Here is a 25,074-nt window from a genome sequence, read left to right on the forward strand (position 1 = left end):
TTTTTACCATCAAGTTGCGTCCTACGAGATGGGATTAGATGGTTTGTTAAACAGAACAGTTTTTACTTCTTTATTTAGTGATTTCAAATTAAAAAAACAAACTTAAGTCTGTGGTTTAATGAGGTTGAACTCTTATTTGAAAGACGTGGCAGATCTTTTATGTAGCACGGAAGCACAAAGAAAAGAGAAAGAGAGACCAGAAAGAGATCGATGGCATTTTTGCCCAGGTTAGTCTGGAGTGTTAGCAAAATATCTCACAAACCGGTGGGCGGATTCGATCGAAACGCTCAGAAAGTCATCAGTGGACGTGCATCTGCAACTGATCACCTTTTGGAGTCAACCCGATTCAAGATGGCCGCCACAGCCAATCAAGTCAAGTCAAATTTAGTTATATAGCACTTTTCAGCAACAAGGCGATACAAAGTGCTTTACATCATGTGAACACAAAAAATACAGAGTCAAAACACAATATCTAGCTGAGATAATCTAAATGAAATCATGAAAGCACACGCGACATTATAAAGTTAAAACTAAACAGATCTAAAACACGAGCTAAGATAGTAAAAGTACAGACTAAAGTTTAAACAAGCAAAGGCGGGATAAAACTGACTAAGTTGTACTAAAGTAAACTGGATAAAAACCAAACTAAGATATAATTATACTAACATAAACTAAACTACGATTTAAGAACCTCAGCTGAACAGACTAAGATAAACTAAAATAGTCAGTAAAAAATAGTTGCAAACGTGAAGACGGCATTAAAGGCAGCAGGTGATAGGCATCCTGTGAAGAAACTCTTCCTGGTTCTGCGGGTCAGCAGAGCTGTTGGCTAAGAGGTGGAGGGGTCCAGGAGGGGTCCAGTCCCCATCAGGGCGGAGGTCTGACCCCTGGCTGACTCCTGGCTTCTCGACAGGCGATGACAACCGAGGGCTTTCACAAAACTGCAACTGGTTAAATAGTAATTAAAAATGAAGCTCAATCTGCTGTGTTTTTTATTGTTACCCCCTCCAAGGAGTTTTCATGCTATAGTCTGTATGTTGGATCACTCAGAAACGGCAAGCAGATTTGCTTGGAAATCAAATCAGAACATGAGGGTTTGTCAGTGACGGGTACAGTGTTTCTGATCCGGTTCTGTCAGAGGTGGAGATCTGGGTTTTAACAGTTCGACTCTGGAGTGACGTCACCCAGAGGCGCTTCGCCGTATAATGGCCCTCCTTTCTTCGTAACCACGGAGGTCAAGGAGTCCTCTGTTAAAATCAGACCCAGGTGCTCTTCAGGATGGTTTCAGCTCTTAAACAGGTATTATTTTATCACATAAAATGATTGCAACAACTTCCTATATCTATCCAAACATCTTCAGCCGAGTAAGACTTCATGTGGAGTTTGTTCTGTGCTGTGACCGATGTGTGGAAGACATGCAGTTAATCCTAAATTATTATTTTTAAATCACTAGTAAACACAAGTTTTTACTTGATCGAGCGTTTCACTGGACTTTTTTTCACTCATTTTCTGTCCAGTTCCTTGTACCTAAACGCGACAACATAGCACATGCTCGGTTTGTGCTTAGTACAATCAGAAAAACTGACCAATTCAAAGCAATTCAAGAAATCAGTCTTATCCAAAAGGCGCGCCTTTAACAAAAGCAACCGAGAGATCCCTTTAGTTGGTTGTCAACTGCATGTCAGGTTTTCGGCTAATAGTTTTCTGGGAACCTCCTTGTTGGCACTAAAAACTTTTTGTAAGTCAAAACTATTATCTTTAGTGCTTTTTCCAGCTTTGAGTAAAGAAATAAGAACAAGTTTGTAATGGTTTCAGGTTGTTTGTCTTCCTCAGACGGTGTGAGAGCTGCCCTGTAGTTCTGGGTTTGCCCTCTTGATGGCCTCTCTGCTCACTCTGGGAGACAAGCGACCGTCTCCTGTCCCGCCGCCGACAGGGAAAAAGACTAAAAGACTGAACAGTGACGCTGCTCTTCAGTGGACCGCCCTTGTGTCCAAACCCTCCAAGCGGGTTTATTTCTCAAGCCTAATGTCCTCTTGACTGTACCTCTGGGGGGCGGGGTTCTCTGGGACCAGATCTCATCGTCCCACCTGGATCTCAAATCAAGGGAATCAGCTCAGCCTTGCCACCTCGTTACCAACCTGCTTGTCCGCTCGCCACCTTTGCTGTCCTCGCCGTCCAACTCCCACACCCCTCAGGCCTGCCAAACAAGAAATACAATCAAGACAAGTTCTCCTCGGGAAACATTTTAATAACTCTAGATTTCCTGTACACATAATTAAACACATCTGTCCTCTTTGAAGGTTGCTCCTGTTCCCTTGTTGTGATTATTTTTTTTACTGTTGTCTGCATGGCGGCAAAACTGTGCCTCCGACAGGCTGCTGGTGTCAGAGTGCCTAAAGATCCAATTCGAAATCGGTTGTGTGTCATGTTGTGTGATGTAAAAATCTTGAGTCACCTTTTTGTTGCGGACTGATTCAAAGGTCAGAGTTAAGTGGCTTAACGAACAGGTTTTCTCTGAAACCGATCAGGTACTGGACCGAGGATGAATGGGTGAGGCAGGAAAGAAAAAAAAAAATCCAAAGAGGAACTAAAAGCCTGAAGAACTATTAAGACCAGTTAGGAAAGCCTGGCTCCTTGGAGGTGAAACATAAAGGAATGGCCGACGGTTTAACTGTACAAACCTGCTGTTTTTGTCCTTTCTTTAGGGCGGTGGTTCCCAAACTTTTCAGCTTCTGACCCATAAGATAATAGTGACAAAGTTGTGTGAGCCCACCTGTTGTCTGTTTAAATATCCAAAAATGCTAATGACCCTAACACAACCAGACTTAACATCAATTATGCTATTTTTTAAAATCAATTTATGACTTTTATTTCAACTCCCTGTACCCATTATGGTGCAACTAAATCATAAAAACTTAGATAATCTCCAGATATCAGCTTACAACTGAAATAAGGACCCCTACTTGGTGTTGGGTGACCCACATTGGGGTCCCGACCCCAACTTTGGGAACCAAGAGGTGGAAATATCTTTACAGGACGGGTTTAACCTCCCAGATGAGGCTCAAGAACAGCTTGTCAGTAATTATATGAACAGCTTTTATATTTTTGCCCTAGAACAAAGGCTCAGTCTGCTTTTTGTGCTCTGATTTTGTCACTTGCTTGTTTCATCTCCGGCCTGTAGAATAACCTTTTCGGTGAAATAAAAGCTCGCTGCACCTCTAAATGTGGTATGAAGATGAATTAATGCGGTTCATATAAGGAAGAGTTGAACGCACGTTTATTTGTTCTTTCTCTAAAATACTGTGGCACATTGTGGTCACCCTCCATAAAAAGGGAGGTGATTGTTATTTTTCTCTTTTGGTAAAAAGGAACATCTGTTTGACTCACTGTTCTCATACATTTTGGCGGGAAAAAAAAGTGTTTCTATTTATTTATTTATTTTATAGCAAGCGCAACAGCTGGAAGTTGATCAACTTAAACAAGCCCGCTAAATAAAATAATGAAACTGATTGTGAGCCTCACTTAAACAAAAGACGTTGTTGATGTGTTTTAAAGCGTTTCTAAATCCTTAAGCTCCAGTTGTATAGGAAAACAAGATTTCCTGTTTGGTCTGAGACCCAGCTGTCCCACTCTTGCCCCACGTGAAAACATTTCAGAGCGTGTGCGGTTTACCACTTCAAATGCAACCTGTTTGCTGAATTACAGCCTGCTTGAAAGTCCTGTTTAGTCCGAGTTTTTAGCTTCTCATTAAGCATTTGAGGCACGTCAACAATCAGGACCGCGTTATGTTTGCATCTGTGTTGTGTGCTCAACAATGGCGTCCAGAAGTGTGTGTGTTTTTTTTTTTAAAAAGTTAATCATCCGTAAACGTAAATCTAAGGACTATTTCCTGGAAGTTTCATTAAAAGCCGTCCAGGCGGTTCATAGGATATTTTGCTAACAGAGTCGACTCCAAAGTGCAAAATTTTAAACAAATAAATTGTGTGCAATCTGTTAGCGTTTAAAATATGCATCGCGTCGTAGTCTCTGCAACAACTACATCAAATATTTAGGCCAATATCTGTAAAATTGATTGAGTTATTGCTGTTTTCGTGTCTTAATGTCGGCTGTGGCGGCCATCTTGAATCGGATTGACTCTGTAGATCAACATCCGAGTTTAATACAGATCCTTCCAGTGGTTCACGCGCTGTTTTGGTCACTGACAGACACAATAATAAAAACATTAATAATAACTATAGGGGTGTTGCGCAATTTTTCGTCACCTTGGCAACAATGTCCTCCAGTGAATCTCGTCGTTGACCTGAAGGGGGCGCTTCAGCGTCTGTCTGAGACGAATCGGTGATCCATTGGTGCTCAGAGTGACTGTCCTCAATGAGACAACCTGTTGAACGTTGCACAACCGCGTCTCCAAGCTGTTTATTTATATATTTTTTTAAAGTTTCATTTACTTCTCTTTTGAAAGGGTATTTTATTTTGAAGCACCGCTGAGTGCGTGCGCTCACACACTTTCTTTAGTCCGGTAGGCGGGACTCCCGAGCGGCGCCGGAGCCGCTCCTCAGTCCGCCAGTCTCCTCCGTCCCTCCGAGCCTCCGAGCCTGCGGTTGTCGGGCAACAAGAGGAGCCCGGTGTCAGTCCGCTCCTCCGTGCGCGCGTGCGCAGGTTCTCGGGTCCCCCGCCAGCGACGTGACATGCCAGGTGTGCGGACCGGGTCGGGAGCCTGCCTCGCATCGACTGACGTACGAGGAGCACCGAGCGTCCTGCCAGCGGCGCAGCTTCGTCTCCGGGCAACTTTTGGGAATGTAGGACGTCGGGTTTGTGCCCGCTGAAAGCCCGCTGGAAACCCGCTGGAAGACCGCTGGAAACCCGCTCCTCGGCCCCCGCACGGCTGACCCGTTCACCCCGCAGGCAGAGGTAGGTCGCCCCCGCTTCTTTTGTTAGCTAACGGGTCGCGCGACACGGAGCGGCGAAGACCCAACCCAACCTAACGTCCTCTAACGGCTGGGGAAAAAAACAACAACCCCCCCCCCAACTATCTTATATAAAAGAAGTGAGAACCCTCTTTTCTTTGACAGACGATATTATCAAATAAACAGCTCTAAAACTGAACATATTGTTACAGTTTTAAAGTTAATAAGCTGCTTATTCGTCTGGTATCTGTTTTGGTTATTGCTGTTTCTGTCGCCCACTTAGGGCAGCTATAGATAGTTATATAAGTCAGCCACCGACTTAAAGAAAGCAGCATTAATTGTGTATTAAGAGGATGTTTTTTCCCCCTCTGGTCTTAGCATTGTGTGAAGTTTAAAGGTCGACCCCATTACTGCGGTGTTGTGGCTGCTGTATAATGAAGCTTAGTGTGTTTTTGTCACTCAGCCACCTGGAAACCTGCTGCTGCTTTTGGACAGACTCAAGCTCATTATTGCAGCTCTCATTTTAACCTTGAGGCTTTTCTTCTGAGGGACAACGAGACTTAAAAAAAAAAAAAAAAAAAACTTAACGTGAAACTACCCGAGACTCATCTGTAACAGAGATGTGACTGGATAAAAGGATAAAAGGCAAGGCTTGTTTATTATTATTATTATTCAGTAAAATCTCCTCAGGTGAAGGTCTGCTGTCACCTTTTCAGGAACCCAATTTAAGCCAAAGCAGCTGCATTTCTCTAAGAAGAAGCAATGCGATTGGTGAGGCTGAATGATTTCTGCTGAAATTTGTGGAAGAATGAGATGTTTAAGATGAGCTGCTCCAGGTACAAGCAGAACAGAAGCTAAAATCAGCAAAACCCCATCTAAACGCTAGAATGAGCCAAACCTAGGTGAAGACCTAAAATAAGCAAAATCATAGCTAATAGCTACAATTAGCAAAACTGTAGCGAAGAGCTGGAATTAGCCAAATCATAGATAAAAGCTGGAATTAGCAAAAATATAGCTAATAGCTAAAATTAGTAAAAAATATAGCTAATAGCTACAATTAGCAAAACTGTTGTAAAAAGCTGGAATTGGCAAAACCATAGCTAACAGCTAAAATTAGTAAAAATATAGCTAATATGTAAAATTAGCAAAACTGTAGTTAAGAACTAGAATCAGCAAAACCATAGCTAAAAGCTAAAATTAACCAAATCATAGCTAAAAGCTAAAATTAGAAAAACTGTAGCTTAGAGCTAGAATCAGCAAAACCATACCTAAAAGCTGGAATTAGCTAAACTATAGCTAATAGGCAAAATTAGGAAAATCACAGCTCAGAGCTAAAATAAGGGTTTAAGACAAAGCTTACTGAAGCAGATTTCAGAGAACAATGTTTTTTTGTAGGAATTACAGAGATCTCCGTGTGTTCCTGTGTGGAAAATGTCTGTGAATAAAGTTCATTTATTCAAAAAGTATAAAAGATACAAATTAAGTCAAACAAGCAGAACGTTTTGATATAAATAGCTGAAGCAGCACAAAGTAGCTACTGAAGAAACTACAAACAGGAAACCAAAAGCCAGCTGTGTTGTCAGAGAGCAAAACCGTGTTTTCTCTTCCATCGGCGTCCGTTCCTAACGCCTCTCGTGCTGGGAACCGGTCCGTTGTTCTGTCCCGGTGCTTCGGGAGCACAGCTTGGCCCGGAGAGAGGCATGAATAGTGATGAGGATGTGCGCTGACAGCTGAGCGGGTCAGGATGGACTGCTCCATGACTGACTGAACCAGGGTGTTCACCGCACCATATGTTCCTGTTTACATCATGCTGATTAACATTTGGGCCAGCCTCATGACTCACGCCATCTCTGTGGCTTCGCAGCTCATCTTTTTAGACCCGGGACTAAATCAGGCGCTATGAAATTTGTGTTCCGGGTTAGTTCAAAAATATGCAGCCCACTTTGGCGTGGGGTATGTCCATATAGGAGCAGAGGTTGGAGGTAAATCAGGCGTCATTGCTGATGTTCTGCTGGCCACCAGTGACAGCTTAAACCTGACATAAATCAGATCCAGGTGCACCATCTCCGCTGTCCCTGTGGATATTTAACTAAAACTAAAACATTTGGAACATTTGACACAGATATACTTTGTTTTGATTAGGAACAGAGGTTCTATAACCCCAAGAACGTTCTTCACTTGTCAGCAGATTGTCAGTTTTGTAATAAAAACAGTTACGAAGCTTTCCTTGATACATTTTCTGTTTCTCATTGTGTTTAGTTCTTGTTTAAATATGACAATACGCTTAAAGAGGTACATTTTAGCCGAACGTTTGTCTGAGATGTCTCTTCTTTTTCCCCCTGTGACGATGCTTTTGCACCGCGTGTGGATTTTTCGCCTCGTCTCCAAGCAGAGCTGCGCTGAAGGTTAGTTAACTGATGACACACGGCCTCGTCTCTGATGTTACAGAGCGTGTTGCGGGGAAAGTAGGTTACTGGGCCATGTCCTGCAAGCTTAAACTGAACGCTGGTCTGAATATTGCTGGAGCTGCTTAGTGTGACTCGGCATGCACAAATGGTGAAGGTCCGCACAGCAGCTGAAGGGAGCTCTGCTGCGCTCTGCCTCTTTAAGGCAGCAGAGCAGGCGCTCCGCACAGGATGAATGTTGGATGTTCGGGCCGTATTGATTGAGCTCAAACTCTCATGAAATGATGTGAAATCTGACCACAGGCTGACTAATGTTCGCTCAGATCAACTGAACTTCAGCATCTTGGGTTATTAAGTTTGTGCAGATCATTCAAACACACTTTTCTGCATTTTATCTTGAAACCTAAACAACTACGGCCTCTTTTACATGAATAAACACTAAAGAGTGCTTAATAACATGTAAAAAAAAACTTATTAATCACAAGCTGCTGGCCAACAATTAGCATAGATGCTGCTTAATACTGAAAGCACCACAGAAAAGCTAACAAGATTAGCATTGTGTTTATAACTGGATATTTATACACAAATTAAGCGTTTTAAAGTCTTTACTAAAGGCAGTCACATTATAATAGCTTCAGCTGCTGTTTACAGATGTGTATTTTTCAGGGTTTAGTGAAGAAAACATTAAAAGATGTAAAACCACATGACTTTACTGCAACATGTTTGTACTGCAGGAAGACAAAGGGCTCATCCACCGCTCTGCGCACCCTTTTAGAGTGGCAGCATAGAGAAACAAAACTTCATTTTGGCTCTTCTGTCAGGAGTATCATGTTTCTGCTGGAGTAACTATGATCCTAAATTGACAACGGTGGAGAGGAATTATCCAGTCAGAATTAAACTCCATGTTTTCAGACCGATGTCATTCAAATAGCCATCTGCAACAGGTGAGACATTGATTTTTCATAATCTTCACGCAGAGCCTCACTTTAAAAGGTTTGAACTCGATGAAGCATATTTTACACAAAAAGGCAAAAAAAATGTGTCATCTTTTTTTCTCTTCACTGTTCAGCTCATTGGGGCTTCATTATTGGGCACATTTGTTTCTATTTTTTTAAATTATCTGGCACATTTCTTAAATCTAACAGTTACAATATTATTGTTCACATTAAAGTTTGTCATCATCTATTACCTTCTCTCTGACTCCATTGTCAGTGTTTGCTTGGTGTGTGTGTGATTAATCCTTTATCACACACACACACACACACACAAATCTAAGTTTTAGGTGAGGATAAAGTCACATTAATCGGCTTTTAGATTAATCCTAAATTTAACTGAAGTTGATTGTAATCACAGACAAAGGAAATCTTCGCTTCAGCTTCTCGATGTTCTTGGCTGCCCAGCATCTTCATGCAGCGTCTTTCTTACTTTCTGATAGTTTATTTTGTTTTGATTCAGTCAGACTGATTCACGTTGGTTGTTTTGACGCTGGAGGCCAGGTCATCTGGCCCCCCGAGGTGCGCGTCGTGTCGCCGTCCTGCTGGAAAAACAAAAGCTGCTCCAACGAGCCAGATGGGACGGCGCGTTGCTGCCGGATGCTGTAGTTGCCTCGTTGCGTTCGAGTGTCGCTTCCTCAAAACCAACTGCTTCCCTATGCTAGGCTTTCTCGCACCATCACAGCTCCTCCTCCGTGCCTCAAAGTGGGAACCACACATGCAGACGCCGTCTGTTCGTCCTCTCTGTTTTTTTTTCCTTTTTTCTTTTTGTTTTAACCAAAACACAAGAGCTGGAATCTGAAAATTAGAAACTATTTTGATACTTTGAAACCAAAGTCCTAATTGTCTCTGGTCTCATGCCTTTATGTGTTTCTTTTCTGTAATGGTCTCACTTTGTAGTGGTTTCTTTGCCACGAAGGCCCGATAAACACGTCAGCAGCTGGTATCGAGTATTTCTATAGCATGAAATTATGGATTCATTGATGTAACCCTGAATCAGGAGCCTGGTAATGGCTCTATATTCTGCAGCAGAGGGACCTCTTGGTCTTCTTGTTAGATTGTAACCTTTAACTGAGATAAGATGAGCCTGAAATCTGTTGCTGCTGAACGCTTTTAACATTTCAAAGGCTTCCTCTGAATGAGCCGAGCCTTTTTTAAGGGATTTACTGTTAAGTGTTGCTATATTGCTAAATAATTAAAAGCAGTTGGACAGACTTTGGGAGAAATGAATTATGGTTAGAGCCAAACTTTTAATGTTATTCAGGAAAGCTCCATCTGTCCATTTTCTGTGTCCGTTTGTCCCTCTCAGGGTGGCGAGGAGCCTTCAGTTGCAGGACGTTAGTATATCAGCTGAAAACCTGGCGTTAGGTCGATGATCAGCTGAAGGATGAAGCATCTCTCAGGTCTTGTTTCAGGTCTTTGCTGTATTTTTTTTCCTCCTTCTCACAGACAGTGACTCATATTCTGTTCATGAGCTGCAGTTTGTTGTTTCGTCCTCGACTCGTCCACTTTTCCAACATTCCTATGGACACACCGTAAGATATGACAAGTTTTTGTCTTTTATAGCTCTTCAGGGTTCACCTCACTGATGTAAAATGTTAATGTCTGCCAGACTGTGATGATTTATACATCTGTGTAAATTCAAGCAAAGAAATGGGAACAAAGTGTCTGCAGTTTTGATAAACAAAGGGCCCAAAAATACAATTTTATACATATTTTAAGTTTTTTTTAGACACAACAGTGGTTCATCCTTTGACTTTTTTTTACCCTTGAATGCATCAAAGATGTTGAATAAATTTAAAAAAGTGATTGACTTAGTTTCTAAATCAACTTCAAAAATATAATCAAAGTCTTTCTTATTGAAATCCAATTTTTAATAAATGAATGGCTTAAGACTTTTGCTGGCATTTTCTTTATTAATTAAAAAAAAGGTTAAATAGTGAAAACCCCAAATTTGTTGAGGACTCTGATATTTTCAAACTGGATATTTTAGAATAATCAGGTCCTAAAATTTAAAAGCTGTCAACACAAATTATTTGTTTGTTTAAATCTGTTTTATTAATCTGGGTTTTTAGCTTCAAACATGAGCTGTCTTGTGTTGTTAATCCAGTGCAAGGAAGAAGTTTGTCTCTGTCTTTTACATATTTCCGCCTAATCTCAGTTTAAAAGCTAAGGTAGCAAAGTAATTGCCATTATTCTTAATTTGAAATATGCAGTTTAACATCTGCAGGAACAGAATGCACTTGTTGCAAATGAGCAGGCTGTTATCCAAGCTCTCCGAAGTAATTTAGCTTCCTACACAACAATGTTTCAGTGCCACTTTTCCCAGCGTGCTATATTTAGCCTAATGCTAAAAGCCTAACGTGTTTGTCGCCGCGGGGGTAACTCTTTTCTGCGTGAAGTGGGGTCCACTTGATTAAAGACGACGTATGCTGTAATTTGAACAATCAAAGACAATTATATACTTGTTAAAATGAGCATTTGGTCCTTAAAGGGGGTCATTGAGATTATTGTGTGATTAGATAACGAGCTGGGTTTTATATAGGAGGAGGGCGGGCATTTCTGTGTGAAACTCCTGAATCTCTATGTGAACGTGACCCCGGAGGGGAGTTTGTAGGAGCGTTTAACGGATGATTGTTTGCTTCAAACGAGGACACTTCTTCCTCGGTCCATGATGTCCTACGCCGAGTCCTGCTTTGTGGAACACTTTGTTTCCTTTCACCACCTGGACTGCATTGCACATGACTCTTGAGATTATGACCAGCATTAATATCACACTCTTAACCTTGTAGCTCCGACCAGACAAAAGGTTCAGCTCAGGTTATATAACCTCTCCCACCGACGTCATCGTCCTCGCCGCTCATGCTGATCCCTTTGCTCCAGAGCACAAAGTAATTGTCGTCAGTAGCTTCTGGCTCTGATCCTCTTCACCACAATTAAGAGTTTTGCCTTTGTAAGACTAGTTGCATTAAGTGCATCTTATTGCTTTTTGTTTTGTTAATTTGGGCCAGAACTTTTCAGTGTTTTTTAAAAAAAATAAAAGACAAAGATTTTTATTAAACACAATTTGAATAGCTGAGCTGAGTAGTTTTTTTTTAAGAGCAAAATAAAAAATATTAATCTCCTTCACATAAACGAGGATCTTTTATTTGCACGTAAAAACGAACTTACCTCAACTTAAAGTGATCGCTCTGATCTTTTGAAGTGGGGTGCTGTGGAAAGGTTACGAAGAACTAACATCTTACCTGCTGAACGACTCGAGTTTGGAGAAAAATAGACTAGCTGCGATGGATTGATGAGCTAACAGCTAGTTTGAGTGGAGCAAAGAACAAAGTGTTGTTGTAAACGACTCAGCTCTCAAACATGTCGTAGCATTTTCACACAAATGCTAATTTATAAACCGCTCCATCGCCACCAATTTGCTTTATGGAGTTATTCCAGCAGAAATATTATGGTTTTCCTGCCAGCAGAGCCCCAAGCTGCGCCAGAAGTGCTACAGCTAGCTGCTGCTTTTATTTGTCATTGCAAATAGCCGTCAGGTTTATTGTAAATAACTATGCAGTGTGAGGCTAGAGGCGCTTTCATAAAACACCTAAAGATGGGACTTAACTGCCTTCTGAGGTGTGATTCTGAGGGGTGGTGGTGTGTGTGTGTGTTGGGGGGGCGGGGGGGGGGGGTTCTGAACTGTTCTACTCCACGCCTCCTTCAGTTCCACAAAGCTCGCCTCTTTTCTGAAAGCTCACGTCTGTGCAGGATGTAGCCGGCTCCATCAGTGGTTTACGAAGAGGCAGCTGAAAGACGGACTGGTCTTTGCAGCCATTTTGTCGATTAGAAATGGGCTAAAAAATCGTGTTTACATGAACCGCTATGAATTTTTTGAGACTGGAGTTGTTTTAACATCGGCAGCAGATCCACGTTGGTCTGTGGTTGCGATCAGACTAGCCGTTAGCTCGGCGATCCAGTTAAAATTAAACTCTGTTGCTCCAAACTGAGAGCTCTCTACATCAGGTAAGATATTAATTATTCATAAGCTTTCCAGAGAAGCCCACTTGAAAAGATCAGGACTATTCCCTGTATTTCCAGGCTGCTTTATCCTCAGCACGGATCTTCTTATTTATCTTTTCCAATTTTGTGTGTTGGATATTGACGAGTGTACTCCTAAGATTCGGGTGTGGCTATAGTTCGTTTCAGATGAAAGAAGACAAAAAAAAAGACTCCAACGTATAGCCACAGCCTATGTGAGTGACCTAGATGTGATTCAGGTCTTTGGTTCAGGGTGTTGGCTGTATAAACATACGTATTACCACGCTGTTTGTTTTTAAGGAGTCAGATGCAGAGCAGGAGCATGTCAGACCAGATGCTGCGAAAGGACACTCCCACATGGCTAAGTCATCTGCAATCTGTCACGTCAGGAGACAAAACGCCTGATGATGGACGGATCAGGACTCTCTCACGCACTATTCCAGCAGATTTCGTTTCTCATTTAACGTCAGCAGAGATTTGTAGTGCTCGTCGCCTACTCAGATCAGGTTTCCCACATGCCTGGAGGTCTCCCAGGTTTTAAAATCAGCACCTATTTTGGCGGCTCCTCTTGGTGCTGTATGTGATAAAGTTTGCACATCTGCATGGAAACCGTGTCCCGGAGTCCAAGGAGTTACAGAACCGGAGCTTTTGTTCGGAACTGGAAATGATTCAGAGTTTTGCCCAAGGCCGAGTGAACAAATCCTGAATTTTCTTTACAGTAAAGCAGGATTTCTGCCCTCCTCTTGTTCAGCCGAGCCTCTCTCTCTTTCGGCTTAGCTCTGTCGTAGTGTACATCGCTCAGACTGAAAGTATGACAAGGTGGAAAACTGTGTGATTATTGTTTCCAGCCTTTTTTGTCCTTAAAACAAGCTTTAAACTTATCCTGTGTGTGATAAAGTGTAAACCTTTTTATGTTTCTAGAAGACCCCTAAGTTAGGGATGTCTAATGCCAGTTGTTAGTATCAGATCAGGGACCCAATCGAAGCATTTCTCATTGATCCGTTTCGGAGTAACTGACCACACTCTGCTTGTGATCACACCTAAAGCGTCACGATGTAATGCGCCAACATGTCTCCTTTACGGAAGTGTTATAAAAGACAAAATGAGAGCAGTTCAGTGAGTACTTTCGTCTGCAACTTAGATATTTGTCATGGTGGTCGTGACTGAGCTCCGTTCAATACTGCCAATTTAATTAGACATTTAAACTCCAAACACTCATCCGAGCATGCAGAGTTCACCCTGCTAACCGTTAAAGCTAACACGGCTAAGCAGCGAACCTTGGAGGGAAGTGTAAAAGGTCAGCAGTAAGACAAAGACGATTACAGAATGGGTGACTGAATTCATTGCTCGACCCATAACTGGTGCAGAAAAGAGGTTTTTTTTGTCACCTTTTGAGGAATCACAGTTCGTCTCATTCTCCTGGGACTAACTTGGACCTTACCCTCTGGACTGAGGGTCTGACTGCACCATTTTAGTTGAATCAACCGAATTACTGTATTTTTATTGCTGTTTTTATTCAGCGATACTCGAGCTGTGGTAAAACGTTTGCCATCACCTGGCATCATTTTCCTTTCCTTGCTGTCAGTAAAAAACAGTTTGAGGAACAACACAAAGACAGTTTTTCTTCACTGCAACATTCATCGAGGTGTCAAGCACACAATGCCGTTGATTTTTAATAACTTTAATGTACGTATGATAAGTAATCTGCAAGTATCAGTCTTAGGATCGGGCCTTACTTAATGTTAAATGGCTCGGATCGGTACCTAAAATGTTTATGAAATGCTATTAAGTTAGTGCATTATTTTCGAAAATAGAAAAATATATAGATGTACATATTGCCAGGAATGCTCTCTCCATTTTGGAATTATAAGACTCCAAAACAGAAAAAGAAAACAGCAGATTTCTGGTGATCCAATGTTCTCAATTTTTCTTGTTTTTTCTCTTTCCTTCAAAGACAGTAACTCTTCTTATTGCAAGCTGCTCTGTTCTGTATAGAAAAAGCTCAATCTAACAAGAAAAGAGGTTTGTGTGTTTGGTCGGAAAGCTTTGGAAAAGGCGGCGGCGGGGGGTGTTTCATAATGAGGAAAATGAAACAGCAATAGATAGGAATGGAGACATAAGGTCATTTTTTCCATGGACTCCTCGCAGAAGGCTGCCGGAGTTCACCGGAGAATCTGGGCAGAACTCTGCGACTTGTTACGGTTTTACAAAGACTCGCTGGGCTCGAGCTTCAGCGGTGTTCAGGTCGGTCAGTTGTCTTCCAAAGCGAAGCACTTATTAAACGATGCGACCTGCAATCTCGTATTAAGACAGCGACGGAAAGCTAGCGCTTCATTGCCCTTTCCACCCCTGCCCCAGAACTGTGACCCACATTATTTGCTCACACAGTGTCTTTATATAATCTTTATTTAACTAGGATGTAGAAAGCGCCTCGGATACGATATCCCTCTTGCGACGGCGCTCTGGCCAGGATTAGTCCCAGCCCGAAAATGATATTATACTACACACACTAAATGTATATATGATCATAAAACACATCAATATGAGAAGCTTAAGGGACAGTAAATTACCGCCATGCTCACCTCAGATCGAATCCAAACAGAATTGTCAAAACGTTTCTTAGGTTTTAACGAGTCCAGTACTTTTAAAATTTGCTTGAATATTTGTTTGTGGAGTCTGGCTCCCAAAGATTCAGGAGCCAGGTAATTGCACCTTTTCCCCAGCAGCAGCAGCAGCAACAGCAGACAAAAACAGGCTGGAATAATTTGCGTGAGGTGATTCATTGTAGAAATGTTGAAAGAATATAATTATGAGGAAATTTCAGAGCGGGCCTACCTGGTGAAAGGATGTTTGTTTTATAGGTCTGCTTGAAAGGACGCGGGCCACCCACAGCGCCTCTGTGCCGCGCGCTGAATGTGTAATTAGCAGGCATCTTGGGGTGAAAGCGTCACCGGAGAGAGAAAAAAATCTACATTAAACGCAAAGTGGGACAGAGCAGGTAGACCTCGTCACACCCCAACGTTTTCAGCTTTTGTTAGAAATTACAACTCGCAAGATCTGGTCTGACAGAAAATATGGTTTTTGCCTGATAATTTTCTCTGCACAGATTAACCCCCCACCCCCCCACCCACTCACCCCCACACGCACACTCACANACCCACCCCCACAAAAAACAAATATAAAGTATGTGTTTGGGGAGTTTTGTTTGTCTCGTTGACAGCAGCTGAAGATGTGTGGAAGTGCACGGAGACAAGGTTTAAAGCTTCAGCTGTTACCAGAGGAGGATTAGGCTGCTGTTCAGTTGGACACACAATACTTGTGGGATTGCACAGCTGAGGAAAGGCATTAATGAATTGTTTCTTTGCTAAACAGTGTTTTTTTTTTCTCTCGGTGGAAGAAACTGTCCTCAGTGTCCTCATGCTGCTGAATCCCATTCTGCAAAACACTTTGACATGAATTGTGCTGAAAAATAGTTACATAAAAAAAACGAGACATTGTTTTCTGTAATAAGTGGATTTTCTTTGATTGTTGCAGGGAGAACATTGGCTGCTGATTTAATGTGTTTTTTGTCCTTCTGGGAGAAGACAGGTCTCAGGGGGTTGAAACACTCATCTTTTCCACAGCAAGAAATCTAAAACCTTCGACTCAAAGCATTGCACTTTATTACAATTAAAAAACAAAATACAGCTCTTAAACCCATGAACAGTTTAGTCTGTCTTTGCTTGAGGGAATGCATATCGCCCGCTGCCTTTCATGGCAGAGTTTTAAACTCAGATGAGCTCATGATGAGAGGAGATGGAGTTCGAGCCGTGTAGTTTATGTCTTGTAAATGACATTATGCGTGATCCCGTATAATATCGTGAGATCTTGCTTGATCTGTTAGCACTAACTGCCTGAGCTGTGGCCGCTTTTGTGTTAGCTCTAGCGGCCATCTTAAATTAAGTTGAGCTTAAAAGTGAATGAGTTTAGATTTGTATTTAATGATTACTTTCTGAGGTTTTAATAAATCTGTTCGATGAATCGTGAGACGTTTCACTATCAGACAGATAAGCATGACACCTAAAGTTTGAAGCAAGGACCTTATGCACCGTGTGGCGTTTTGAGTATGCGGTGTGGGTGATAGTCAGCTACTACCACACCAAATTATAGTTTAATATCTGTAAAATTTACTGAATTTTAGCCATCTGTGTGTAGCTGTGGCAGCCATCATGAATGGGGTTGACACCAAAAGTTAGTCAGTTTTAGATTTACATCCGATGATTACTTCATGAAAGTTTCATTAAATTTGTTCTTTGGTTCATGAGATATTTTGCTAACGCTGAAGTCAAATGGACACACACACATAGACGGGTGCAAAAACATGATCACCTTCAGCGGCGGGCTGTAAACGTGTATCTTAGTGAGTTAGAGAGGAATCAGGGCGCAAACCGTCTTAATTAATATTCAGCAGACAAGCAGAGGTGTTTCTAAGCTGTGTCTGAAAAATCTCCTCAACCTGAAGAAAATGGAAACCAGCAGCTTGACGGACGTGGCTGCCCTGGTTAGGGGGAAAGTAGACACCACACACTGTTACCATGGGAACACAGAGGGAACAGCCGCGCCAGTCTAATTAATGACAGTCACCGCCTCAGCAGAGGGCCGCCATGACATCATCAATACCGGCACCGCACATGTAGCCGGAGGCAAAATGGCTTCATAATATCCGAGTAATTAAACAAATAATCCCCCTATTCACCGACATGAATGCAGACCGTCTGAATGAAGGTGCTGAATTGTAAAAAAAAAATAAATAAAAATAAATAAATAAAAGCCCACACACAATAACAATGAGCATTTATTATGTGGTGATGCCTACTTAGGAGCGCAAAATGTCATCTCATTATCCAATAGCATGACCTACATAAAAGAGCAGAACTAATCTGTATGTAGGCGGATGGTGAATAATGCAGCGAAATGTGGGAGATCTTTATGAATCTTAGATGTCTCACACTTGTTGGTCTCTCTGGAAGAGAAACATTTTTAATTGGGAATGAATCGATACCGCCAACAACACTTAAACTCTGTTTGCTTTCCTATCGTCGTTTCGTCGTTTCACTTTACGGTGCGCACGCAGTAGTAGTGTAAGAAAACCAGGCGTGCTGTTTACATCGAGTGATGATAGCTATGGAGGGCTTGTATTTGTTGGGAAATCATCATTTAGGATTATGTGTTGTTGAAGAGCACCAGTATCTGTAAGGTCTAAATGTGAACCATTTGGTCCATTCCAGTTTACACGACAGTCGAGTAGAGAGCAGCTCATCCTGTAAGGGACAGATGATACTTTATAAAGTTTTTATGTAAAGTATAGACATCTAGTTTCTAATGTCCACAAGAAATAACATTAGGAGTCTTTGAATTATGAAATACTCTGTTAAAAACCTTTAAATTTAAAGATTAAAGTTGAATTAGAGTGATTGTTTATATATTTTTTGCCTTTAGGTTTCATTCTTATTTGTTGTTTTTACTGGAGTTTATAGTTTTCAAAGGGCAAAAAGAGTCCACTATGGGGTTAAAGTTTTAAAGGGATGTTAGAATCAGTTTAAATGAAACCATAAAGTATTTTATTATTAACCGTTGACCTCTGTAACAAAGAATCATTTAATATTCCAGGTTTTTTTTGTTGTGGTTTCTAGATTTAAGTTTAGGTTTCAATGCTTTTAATTACTTCTGTCACCCTCACTTCCTGTTTTAATTTTAGAGTTCAATTTTGGTTTTGCTCCCCTGCTCCCTGTGTGTAATCAGCGCACCTGTTCCTCGTGTCCAGTTATTTGCTGTAGATTTACACGGCACTTCCCGGTTTGCTTTGGTTATTGTCAGTTCTTTGTGTTGCCTTGAGCTTTTTTCACAAAACACTCCAAGCCTGGTCTGAGGCCCTCTCTTCCCATTAGTGATGGGAGTTACGGCTCTTTTCTGGGATTTCGATCATTTAGCTTGACAAATCGAAAGGCTTAACCAAATGTTCTGTATCCTGGAAAAGAGGCTGTTGAAGTCAACCCACCGCTGTTATGCCCCTGAGCTGCCGGGCGAGGTAGTCACAAAGCCGTAATGGTTGATATACAAACTGATAAGCTGACATTGTGGCTCTGATGTGGTATGTGGTGATGACATACAGTCTGTGTGACCAGCCAGGTGTAGGATTTTGCATAGTGGTCTAATTAACAGTCTGCACATCTTTTAGTGCCGCGATGCCTGCTTCATTTATGAAATCTCACATCATGGCCAACTTGATTAGTGATCAATTAGCAGCTTAGTGGCTCATCTTTACAGCTGTGTCTGGAAACTATTCGGTTTTGTGTGTACCTGTGTTCCGTTCGACTCTGGAATAAAAAGACTGTTTTCACAGCCTGTAAGTCACCTGACATGTCTGGATTTTAGTCCTCTAGTCTTCACCTGCCTTGGTTTTGTTCCACAGGCGAACGGGTTAGTTTTCTGTCTTGAGCTGTTTTCACACTCGAACAGTGGGAATGTTCAGAGGAAGACTCAGACAGCTGATCTTTTACCACAGTCGGTCTTCAAATAACAGAGGTTCACTGTGTAACATACAAGGAAGGGGGTGTGGGGAAGCATTACGAGCATCCAGGAGACACGAAAACAAAAGTCACTGTAGCAGGTGAACAATGGTTGATAAGGGTTCTTGATGATTGCTTTTACAGAACCAACTGAGTGGAAAGCAGCACATTGAACAGTGAGAACATGCAGCAACAGCTCTAATCTGTAACCATGATTGTTTATTCCTTTATGTGAACTTTGTTACATTAAAGCATTGCCTCACTTGTTGTTAATTTGGACAGTTTTTCAAATCAATCAATCAATCAATCGAATTTTATTTGTATAGCACATTTCAGCAGCAAGGCATTTCAAGGTGCTTTACATAATTAAAAAACAAAATAAGAACAGCATGTTTTTCTCAGAGGTTGGATGGAAAACGTCCACAAAAAGTCCAGAACGAAAGCTGCAAATATTTGCCTCACAGCCCAGCCCCTTCAGAACATCTCTACAACATTACAGGACTAAAGTGGATTTGTAAAGAACTGTATTTCACTCTGGTGGACGTGTTATTTTGCACTGCCTGAGCTGACTCTTTAGCAGCTGATTTTAATGGGATTATTGTGGCAGAAATGTTCTCGGCATGGCACATTATGAAGGTCATCCATTATCTTTTTTGTTTACTTTACTATAAGTTTATGCCAGCTCATTGTTCTCTAACTCAGTAATGTGAAAAATTAAAACAACCGGTGTGATGTGTGATCACGCTTTGGTTGACACTATTGGATCTTTTGTTTATGGTTTCAATTCAGTTTTATTGATTTATTGGGATTTTGTAGCCACAACAATCATTACTGATAAAACACAAAAATGATATTATTCACCAGCTAAAAGTGATATAATTTCTTCAAAGACCAAACGTTCTGGTTCTTATTCTGTGGCTCTTTTTGCTGCATGAAAACAGCTTTAGCGCAGTGTATATCGTGTATATTGAGCATTTAAAATAACCTGAATCAACTGTGGGGAGAATGTGACTCGTTACACTAAGGTACCTACTGAAACAGGAAGTAAGCGGGTCCAGCCTCGCCTAAAGTGTGCGTATTTAAGTCCTTTAACATCTGGAGAGAAACTAATTATTACTAGTTGAATAATGAGGTCTGACAGAGCCAGAAGCAGCCAGTGAAGTCACAGGACCAAGTGTTTTATTTATTTAGTTTTCTGCCGGTGATGAAGCATATTTTCTCTGTTATTCAGCTGTTTTTATTATAAAGTTGCTTCTGCTGAGCTCAGAGTGCCTCACATGTCCGCGGTCCTGTTCTGTATGTGAATTATTTGGTAAATTTGTTGGAAGTCGCTTGTCAGAAACAGAGAAAAGATCAAATTGTCACGAGGCGACACACCAAAGCCCTCGATGTGCTCCACGAAGCAGCCGCAAGATGTACGAAATGATTAACCGACTCTGTCAGAGGCAGATCATACAAATGTATAAAGGCCAAAAATATCCAGCAGATTAATCCATATGGAAAAAACTTCACACGTAATATTTCAATATATCTATAACTAAAGTCCTTGCTTTCCTTGAAGAACTGCATATCGCCCGCCACCTAAGATCGTCTTGTGTTAGGAAATGACGGAGTTGTAGCCATTTGGGTCAAATATCGAAAACAGCGTTACGTGCGAGATGTTCCTGCTCAGGTTGGGAATGACTCTCAGCTACTACCACACCAGATTTGAGCAGGATATCCGCGAGCTGCAACCGGCTAACGTTGATTAGCTGTGACTCTAAAGGTTAATCAGTTGCAGACGTACATCCATTACTTTCTGAAAGCTTCAGTATTAGCTGTTTGAGATATTTTGCTAACAGACACACATAACTTGACCACCCTGCTGTATTGTGTGAACACGTGAGTGATGGCTGCAGAGCACGTTTCCCTTCAGTGTGGACTTTTATGGCCGTAGATACTATTTGATGCTCTTTTTTTAGTGCAGACGCCGATTAGTGCTGAGGCTAGGCAGTGAAAACAAAAACAAAGCAACCTGCTTGTAATCGTGTCAGTCAGATACTTGGAGTTGTTTTGGAGGCAGAAGTTAACCCGAGAGTAAACAGCTTCTCTTCAAGGCTCTCTCAACCTTTGACTATCCACTTGTGTAATGATTACAGGGAAGCAAAATATTTGAATCCAATAAGTCACGCAGACTGCTGACCCACATTCGGGACTTCATCACAGAGAAAATGCAACCAGGAAGTTGTTAAACACACACACACACACACACACACACACCCCACACACACATTTATAGAGGAAGTGCTTGGGAGGAAAAACAACAACAACAAAAATCTTAAACTTCTTGTTTTGCTGCTGGGCATCTTTCCCAGCAGACTGGATTTTCGTTTTTGTGTAAATTAATAGATTCTAAACCTAAAAGCAGGCTAAGAGACTAATCTGCCCCAGCAATAACTTTAAGAGCAAGCTTTTACTCCCTGCCTTTTTATTTGCAGTGCTCCTGTTAGCTCTCCTAACAGGAGCAGCCAGAGGAGTCCCTCTGAGACTGGGTTTGGGTCCAGCTCCTGTGCTGGGTCCTGGAGGCAGGTCTCGGGGCTGGAAGCTGGTGTTCCTGCCGCCTGCAGCCGCCTGCAGCCGCCTGCAGGTTTCTCTCTCTGTCGTCGTCAGTATTGAGCTACCAGCTGACCTACTTTCTGTGCTCCCAGCCGCCCGGTCCTGTTTACGAGCCAGCCGAGGATGTGGACTACACTGTTATACCTGGGCTAGCACGGAGCTACAGCCTGGTTTTTCTCCCTTTCTTCTTCTTCTTTCTTTTTATTTTTTTTATTTAAATTGGAGAAGAGTTGTGGATAAATCTGGACAGTCGCTGCGGGCAGGAAGCACACCGGTGTTTAATAACTTGTTATGCAATTTAACGCTGTCGGAGCTATTTTTTATTTTTGTTTTTTTTTAGCTCGTTTGTTCGGTCTGCTAACTGAGGTGCTGTTTTATTTCATTTAATCTTTTTATTTTTTTTGAAAACATGACGGGACCGACGATTAAAGTTCCGACAGGGTCTTTGTTTGTGGACACTCGTTCAGGTATGTCCTCAGCTTGTCTTCTCCCATGTGTCCTCGTCCTGTTTTCACCGTCAGCTCTAATGTAGGTTAGAGTTGCTTTAGAAGTTGCTTTCAGTCCCTGTTTTCTTCCCCCCCTCTCCACGTATGTCGTAAGTCCGGGAAGCTAAATATTCCGACATTTACTGAGCGCCCCTGAACGCTGCTTGTGTGTTTTTAGCTGAAATGCCCTGGTTACAAGGTGGGGATAACCTATTTTTACTTCCGTGGCCCAGCTGACATTAAACGGGCTTAAAATTATTCAAAGAGAAGCCAATGTTGCTCAGAGGAGGTCGGCCCAGTTTCTCTGCTCGCGTTTTCCTCGTGTAACTTAGTGAGACACGTTCACTGTCTGAGCACTTGAATTAAAGGCCTACAGAGTCCTTGGGTGAATGTCTGTCGCCCGCCGCCAGAGTTTCAAACTGATCTCATGTTGAGGGGGGATGGAGTTACAGATGTTCTGATCAAATCTCAGTCGGTTGAGGACAACCCTCCAACTACTAAATGTCTGACTCAATATCTGTTGTAGCCATTTTTGTGCCCCCTGATGCTTCTTATAGCTGCGGCGACCATTGAAAGTTGGGGATCAGCCTCGGCTACTACCACCCCAAATTTGACCTCAGTGTCTTTAAAACTGACTGAGGTACAGCCATTCATGTGTTCTGTAGTGTTGATTAGCTGTGGAGGCCATCTTGAGTTGGGTTGACTCAGAAAGCTAATGAGTTGTAGACAATCGGTTACCTCCCGAGAGTTTCATTAAGGTCAGTCATCTGCGTTGTGAGATATTTTGCTAACAGACTAACAAACAGACCTGCAAAGACATTGGCGCCCTGTCGCTTTGTGCGGCGGGTCATAGTTAGTCCGCTTGCCATTTATCTGTTGGGAATGGGTGATTCATTTGCCTCCATTTGTTGGAGCTTCCTGTTTCCTTATGAAGTCATCAGAACTTGTCTCATTTTACAAACAGGCTCCTCATCATCATATCTGAGCCTAAATAAGCTCTTTGGATTGATTTTCCTGTTGAAATCTCTCCTGCGAGAATCTGGTACCGCTCATGTGGTCCAATGAAACTAAAACTCCTGGTTTAGTTTTCAAACAAACATCAGAAGGTAGCGACGAGAGCAGCTGACTCCGGCTCGTCTCTCGGCGCGGGAACAACAGGGACCCGCCTCTTCGCTCGCGGCCTCCGTTATGGTTTTGCGGAACGCCATGCAAAATTCAACCTGCTGTCTGTGAGCTCGTTCTCCTGGTGTTTTTTCAGGGTCGCAGCGTTTACGTAAAAACGATAGACGGCTTGTTTATTCCCGGCTCTTTGACACATCGAGTGGAAACGCAGCAAACGTGGAGCTGGCCGTGTTGTGGCAACGGTGGACATTCGTTGTCTTCTGGGCTTTCTTTCTGCTGGACACATTTCCGCTGATGTTTAGCAGAGTACCTAAGCCCTTTATTTATTTAAAACATTTACTGCATTAGCGACTAATATCGCTCTGGTTAACGTATTCAACGGTTGATAACGTTTATAGCCTTCACTCTGGGTTTTGAAGACAGTAAATGTAGCCTCAAATGTGAAAGCCTTCCTACGTTCAGGGCAGTGTTTATTCAAAGAAAACAATGCGCCACTTGGCCAAAAGGGTTTAAAGCAGTTAAAATGCTAAACTTTGGCCTCCCCTTGAAAAGGTTTTATTTTGAAGCGTTTTAAAAGATAAACCAAATGCGACGTCCAATCAGAGAGCTTAAAATTCGAGTCTGATTTCTCTCCCAGTTTGCCGAACGTTTAGCCTGACCTCCTCCCAGCTCTTCGAAGCTCGTTGCAGAATCAGTTATATGTTCGTGGCGGACACGCAGCTCTGGTTTTATTCCCCCCCCCCAGCCTTCGATAAGCAGATTGGGGTCAGTGTTGCGTCTTCTCCCCTCAAGGACGGTTTAGCCTGCAGACCTGGGGACCGACCCCCGGTCTTCCAATTAGAGGACATCTGCTCCGCCGCTGATCGACAGCCCGCGTGTTTTTGTGACACAGAGACTGAACAATAAGGAAGAAAAAACAACAAAACAGTTCATATAAAACATAAAACGTTTCTTTGGGCTGATCCAGCAAATTAAAAGCAAGTTGAGTCCGGCTTCCTTTTAAAGATCTAAAACTCGGGGATATTAAGAAAGTGTAATGGATCAAAATGTCTCTGAAATGACGCTCATATTTAATAGTTTAAATTGTTTTTTAATAAGACATATATTAATCTTCCAAGTCTCGATTCCAAGTTGTGAATATCCGCCTGTTTTTGACCAGTTTAATCCAAACGACCGGAGTGGATTTTTAATTTTGCAGACTAAGGATAGACTGCTCAGTGCTGAACGGCCGCGTAAACACCATCTGTGCTAAAACAAGCATTGTTTAAAAAAAAAAAAAAAAAAAATTGGACATTTCTCTCTATCTGTTTTATAACTTTGGAACACGATTACCGGCGGCGCTGCTGCTGCGTATCAACGTCTCGCACGTAGGGTGGAGTGCACGTCTTCACTTTGTGCGTTTCCCCAACACAGGCGGCGTGTTGATTTGATCTGGGCTGAAAATCCTCCAGGCTGCGGCTCTTATTGGTTGGCAGTGACAGACGGATGTCAGACAAATATTTTTGTCTTTAGAAGTATTTACAGAATCTGCTACAGCGTGGCTGTGATACTTCGCTCTTGAAGGGACAACCTGATAGTGTCGGAGATATAATCTCTTAGTGTCGCCCGCTGCTGAAAGGTGGCTGATAATGTCTGTTAGCAAAATATTTCATGAACCACCGAACTAATTTCAATGGAACTTGCAGAAAGTAATCATTGGATGTACATATACTACTGATTAATGTTTGGAGTCTGCATGATTCAAGATGGCCGCCACAGCCAGCTGACCTTAAAAACACGAACATGGCTATAATTCAGCCAGTTTTACAGATATTGTGATAAAATGTGGCGTGGTAGTAGCTGAGAGTCACCCACAACACATACTCCTGTGGTGATTCTGGAGGTTTAGTATTTTTGGTACTTCCTGGTGGGCCGTCTCGACGGCTGATTGACAGCTCCTCGTCACTCCCTCTACACCTGTGGCAGATCAGGCTCATCAGAAGGCAGCTGGTACTTAA

General features: G+C 42.1%; 1 protein-coding gene across 3 annotated transcripts in view; it reads left to right on the plus strand.

The window, feature by feature from the left end:
• The first annotated feature begins 4,589 nt into the window (after nt 1-4,589).
• The window catches only part of npas2 (neuronal PAS domain protein 2), a 53,449-nt gene continuing 32,964 nt past the window's right edge, over nt 4,590-25,074 (plus strand). The window contains exons 1-2 of one of the 3 annotated variants that reach the window (XM_037978928.1): nt 4,761-4,911; nt 7,300-7,312. The gene's annotated coding sequence lies outside the window, so the exon portion shown is untranslated. Of the gene's footprint in view, nt 4,912-7,299; nt 7,313-21,152; nt 21,938-25,074 lie in introns of those variants that run through there. The other 2 variants (XM_037978926.1, XM_037978925.1) reach the window with 2 other exon arrangements.

This window comes from Kryptolebias marmoratus, linkage group LG13 (genome assembly GCF_001649575.2).
Source record: "Kryptolebias marmoratus isolate JLee-2015 linkage group LG13, ASM164957v2, whole genome shotgun sequence".
NCBI classification, from domain to species: domain Eukaryota; kingdom Metazoa; phylum Chordata; class Actinopteri; order Cyprinodontiformes; family Rivulidae; genus Kryptolebias; species Kryptolebias marmoratus.